Below are 6,202 nucleotides of genomic sequence, written 5' to 3'. Positions count from 1 at the left end.
TTGATCCATTAATAATAAGCAGCCACACACACATATATATATATATGTGGATTTTTCTAAAAGCATATAATGCATTTTAATTACTACTAATAAATAATTAAATTATTTAAAGGTTCCTGACAAAAAAATCATCTAACTTTTCAATTGAAGGAGATACATAACCTATCTTATTGAAAAAGTCTTGTGAAGTTATAGATTTTTTTTCCTTTTGGCATGATATAGATTTTTTTTCCTTTTGGCATTATCTATTTTGAGGGACTAAACTTTTGGCCAATTCTCTCTCTCTTTCTTTTTTTTTTTTTGAAAAATAAAATTTTCATTAAAGATCAAACCAAATTTCTTCACATACTCAATTAAGGCACTTCAATCATTTTTTTAGGTTAAACATGGCGGCACATCAATATATCAATAAGTATACTTGTTCAAACCAATGCTTAGCTCTAATTTTCTCAAAATTATCTTGGTATTCTTAGTGTTAACTGCAATTCTTATATTGAGATATGTTTAAGAAAAAAGGTAGCTATATTGTTTTTTAGATTAATTAATTTTTGTTGAAAAGATTTTAAAACCAAAGATCAAAAAATTAAATTTTTGAAAAATTTTATATATGCAACAACTTGCACAACTTGTGTCGTAACGGTTTTGTGTCCGCCCAATGAATTTGAAAACGAAATAAAAAAATAACGAAGTCGCCACCAATCTTTTTTCGCTAGGTACGATTGGCCACCTATTAAAACATATCCTTTTAATGAAATCTTAAAATTAATTAAAATTTATTAAAAAAATAATTTTAAGGTCTGCGCAACAGTCTGGATTCGGGAGTCGATTACGTGTAGAGAAGGATTAGCACCCCCAAAGTGCTCATTTAAACGATACCAATTAACTACATGTTATCCTTCGATTTTGATAAAAGTAGTCTTATTTTCGGTGTTTGAAAATTAATTTTCTTGATTTTTTTATTTTTTATTTATTGTTTTATATTCAAATATTATTTGAGAAAAATAAATTAGAACCTTTTTATTGAAATAATTCTTAAAATGTTCCAGTACGTTGGTAACATTAGAAGAACTCTTTTTCACCTGGAGATTTCTTAGGCATCACTTCTCGAAATACCTTAGAATCTCATCTTTGGAGGTCCGAATTTACTTGTCGTAAAACAATTATGTCATGTATGCAATGTAAATAATAAAATGTTGATGCACACATTTTATTCCTTTTCAAAAATTTTATTAATTGTGTTATTTTTAATTTTGAAGAAAAAAAAGAAATTTTTATTGTATTGAAGTTTTTTTATAAATATTCTAATACACTGGTAATATTAAAAAAAATCTTCTCATCTAAGGATTTCTTAAAGCATCTCTACTCGGAATACTTTTGGAATCCCATCATTGGATAAAATTTTCTTTTTTCTTATTTATATTATTATTTTTTAATATATTAATTAATTTTTATTTATTGTTAACAAAAAGAAAATTTTTATTGTATTGAAAATTTTTTATAAATACTCCAATACACTGGTAGTATTTAAAAAAATCTTCTCACCTAGAGATTTCATAGGCATCACTACTCGGAATATCTTTAAATCTCATCATTAGATAAAATTTATTTTTTTCTTATTTATATCAATATTATTATTATAAAGTTTCATTATTTTTTCATTTTATTATATTTTAAATTTTATTTTAAAATTAACAAAATTATAGAAATTTTAACTACATAAAAAATTATTCTAACAAATTTAAATATTTTAGTATGCATAAATATTATAAAAATAATATATAAAAAAATTTAAAAAAATAATTTTTTTTACCTGAATCAGATCGGTCAACGGTCTGGTCAACGCGGGTCCGGTTGGATCGACGACTCGATTCAGTCTGACGGTTCAGGGACGGTTCGATTCTGGTATCAGCGGTTTAGCAACGATTTGGTCTGGTTCACTTGAACTGGTCTGGGTCTGAGGATGAGGATGAGTTAGGTAATCGGGTCGGCTGCACGGACCTCGGGTTGGATCACAGGTCGACGCGTGGATCCTCAAAGGCTAAAACAATGTCGTTTTGGCCATTAGTGAAATGACGTCGTTTTGGGTTTTGGACGCTTATATAAAACTAAAAAAAAAAAATTTCGATCATTTCTTCTTAAAAAAAAAAAAATTCCCTTTTTCTTTCACACAAAAAACAATCAGGGGACTGGCCAACCGTCGTCGTCGTCGTCACCGGTGGTAAAAAATCCAAAAAAAATGCCAAAGCATTCTCCTCGACGTGCGCTTTCTAGATCCTATATCTTTTTCACCGAAAATGTTGATCGGGGCTCAAAGTTTCGATCTCTCTTTTTTTTTAATCGACTAAGTTTTTTTGTAAGTAGCTTTTCTGATGCTGGGTTCCTCCCTATGTGGAGGATTGTGTGGTTTTTATTTACTTATTTTTTTGGTTTCATTTTCTGTTTTGGTGTTGAGGTTGTTTGCGTTTTTAACTTATGTGTTTGAGAGGTTTTTCTTTTAAAAAAAATGAGCTGGGGTTTTTATGTATAGATCCTCTTCTAGAAAGGGAGAAAGCTATGGTCTTTATAGAATCGATGTATGTTCAAAAATGTGGTCTAAGAGTCTGTAGGTGTGGCTGTAGGTGTCTGTAGCGCGTGCTTGTCAGGGTGGCAAAGGTCATAAACATGATTGGTCTGATGGGACTGATCTGGTAGCTAAATGGGGTTGTTGGGCTGACGACATCATCATTTTCTAGCCCTTTATTTTTTTATCTTTTTCTCTTCTTCTTTCTTTTAATTATTATTATTATTATTAATATTATTATTAAAATTATTATTAATATTAAACTGGAAATGAAGACAGTAGACCCAGACAAAATCGATGTCTACAACTGTCCCTCTTTACCTATTTCTAAGAATAAAAAATAAGGTAAAGACAAACACAACGATTTTATCTGAAAGTAATATTGTGGACTTCTCTAAAGTTTTTCTTTTTTTTTATTATTATTTTTTGCTTTATTGTTATTTTTATTTATTTATTATAATTTTTTTTGAAAAGCTCATCTCAGTAAAGGCTCAACAACTTTAAAAAATCTTATTTTGTAAAAACTCCTCTCAGCAGAGGCTTAACAACTTTAAATTTCTCATTTTGGAAAAGTTCCTTTCAACAGGGGCTCAATAACTTTAAAATTCTCTTGAAAAAGCTCCTCTCAGTAGGGCTCAACTACTTTAAAATTCTCTTAAAAAAGCTCCTCTCAGCAGAAGCTCAACAACTTTAAATTTCTCATTTTGGAAAAGCTCCTCTCAGTAGAGGCTCAACAACTTTAAAATTGTCTTGAAAAAGCTCCTCTCAGTAGAGGCTCAACAACTTTAAATTTTCTTGAAAAAGCTCATCTCAGCAAAGGCTCAACAACTTTAAAAAATGTCATTTTGGAAAAGCTCCTATTAGTAGAAGCTCAACAACTTTAAATTTCTCATTTTGGAAAAGCTCCTCTCAGTAGAGGCTCTATAACTTTAAAATTCTCATCTTGGAAAACTCCTCTCAACAGAGGCTCAACAACTTTAAAATTCTCATATTTGAAAAGCTTCTCTCAGCAGAGGCTCAACAACTTTAAAATTTTATTTGGAAAAGCTCCTTTTAGTAGAGGCTCAACAACTTTAAAATCTCATCTGGAAAAGCTCATCTCACAGAGGCTCAACAACTTTAAAATTCTCATTTTTGGAAAAGCTCCTCTCAACAGAGGCTCAACAACTTTAAAATCTCATCTGGAAAAGCTCCTCTCAGTAGAGGTTCAACAACTTTAAAGAATCTCATTTTGAAAAATCTTCTCTCAGCAGAAGCTTAACAACTTTAAAATTCTCGTTTTGAAAAAGCTTCTCTCAGTAAAGGCTCAACAACTTTAAAATTCTCATCTTGGAAAAGCTCCTCTCAGCAAAGGCTTAACAACTTTAAAATTCTAATCTTTGGAAAAGCTTCTCTTAGCAGAGGCTCAACAACTTTAAAATCTCATCCGAAAAAGCTCATCTCAGCAAGAGCTTAACAATTTTAAAATTTTCATCTTTAAAAGGGCTCATCTCAGTAGATGCTTAACAACTTTAAAATTTTCATCTTTGGAAAAGCTCTTCTCAACAGAGACTCAACAATTTTAAAACCTTATCTAGAAAAGCTTCTCTCAGTAGAGGCTCAACAACTTTAAAATTCTCATATTTAAAAGGGCTCTTCTCAGCAGAAGCTCAACAACTTTGAAATCTTTTCATTTGTTTTCAAATTTGAGTTCTCATCTTTGAATAAGTAAATTTTCCTCTTTTGAATTCTTTTGTTTGATCATTGTCTTTATCAAAATCTTATTTTCCATTAAGAAATGAAAATTTTCTATCTTTGTTACAACTTCTCATGGATGCATATACTGAGTGCTCTAAATGCAATGCATATAATGCAATCAAAATTATGCATTGTAGTAAAAAGGTTCTCAAAATCTCTCACTTTTTATTTTTTTTATCTGAATTCTCAACAATTGCTATATAACCAATCTGTTCTTAACTTCTGACCATTGTATTCTTCTTTAACAATACTTTTCTTTTTCAAATGTCTACAACATCAATGTCTTGTCATGCTTTTTTCATCCTTTTTCATTTATCTTTGTCAACTTTAAAAGTAATGCTGAGATCTTTCATGTTTGTTTTTCTTTTCATCATTTTAAGTTCAAGACAAATAAAATGTAATCACACATTTCTCTTATTCACTTGTACGATGAACAAAAATATCATATAAGGATAAAGGAAAGGATAGGCATTATTTCAAAGGAAAGATAACGTATTTCATATCGTAAAGTGTTTGAGTTGAAACAAAGGTGCCCAAATAATGATCACAAGATAATCATGAACAAAATATTTCCAGATTCTTTCTCTAAAACTAAACCAGATGACTTCTTTGATTCTTTAAAGTTCATCAAACTATACTTGCCCCTGTGTTATAGGATCTTCTTCTGATGATGCTTCTGCTTCACATCCAAGCCACCTCTTCAGGTTTTTAGCTTAGATAAGTTAACATTTTTTTCTCTCTTTTTTTAAGTAAAATATTTTTTTACAGGATCTAAATTTATTGGAATAGATAAATCACCTTCATCCATCTCTTCCAAAATCAATGCCTCACCAGAAAAGACCTTTTTCACCACATACGGGCCTTCTTAATTTGGTGTCTATTTTTTTTATTATCATGTTAATTTGAAAGGATTCTTTTTAGTACTAAGTCTCATTTTCTAAAGCAATGGGGATGAATTTTCTTGTCATGTTCTCTCATTATCCTCTTTTGATATAATTGATCATGACAAAGTGCTGACAATCTTTTCTCTTCAATAAGGTTTAACTGCTCGTAGCGATTCTGAACCCATTCTACTTCCTCTAACTTTACCTCCATCATGACTCTCAATAAGGGAATTTTTACTTTGATCGGTAGCACATCTTTCATTCCATATACCAAAGAGAATGGGGTGGCCCCAGTAGATGTTTGAACTGATATTCTATAAGCATACAAAGCAAAAAGTAACTTCTTATGTCAATCTTTGTAAGTTTCAGTCATTTTCTCTATGATTCTTTTGATATTCTTATTCGCAGCCTCCACTGCCCTATTCATTTTCAGATGATACGGTATCAAATTATGATGACGGATCTTGAACTGAGTGCATACTTCATTCATCATTTTATTGTTCAAGTTTTTAGCATTATCAGAAATAATTGTCTCTGAAAGCCCATATCTACATATTATCTCTCTTTTTATGAATTTACATACCACAGATTGGGTCATGCTAGCATATGATGCAGCTTCTACCCATTTGGTGAAGTAATCAATCATCACAAAAATGAATCTATGCCCATTCGAAGCTTTTAAAGTGATATGACCAATGATATCCATGCCTCACATACAAAATGGTCACGAAAGAGCCAAAACATTTAATGTTGATGGTAGAGCATGAATCTTATCAGCATAAATCTGACATTTATGAAATCTCCTAACATAATCAATATAGCCCTTTATTATCAACCAATAATAGCCAGCCCTCATAATTTGTCTAGCCATCATATGACCATTTGTATATGTCTCACAAACTCCATCATGCATTTCTTCAATAATTTTTTTTGCTTCAGCTGTATTTACACATCTTAAGAGCACTTGATCTCGACCTCTTTTGTAAAAGATATCTCCATCAATGAAGAAACTCATAGCCAA

Source organism: Durio zibethinus, chromosome 17 (assembly GCF_047325235.1).
Source record: "Durio zibethinus cultivar Kanyao isolate XHJ-2024 chromosome 17, ASM4732523v1, whole genome shotgun sequence".
NCBI lineage: Eukaryota > Viridiplantae > Streptophyta > Magnoliopsida > Malvales > Malvaceae > Durio > Durio zibethinus.
The sequence above is the reverse complement of the archived record's forward strand: the minus strand, read 5'-3'. Positions refer to the sequence as shown.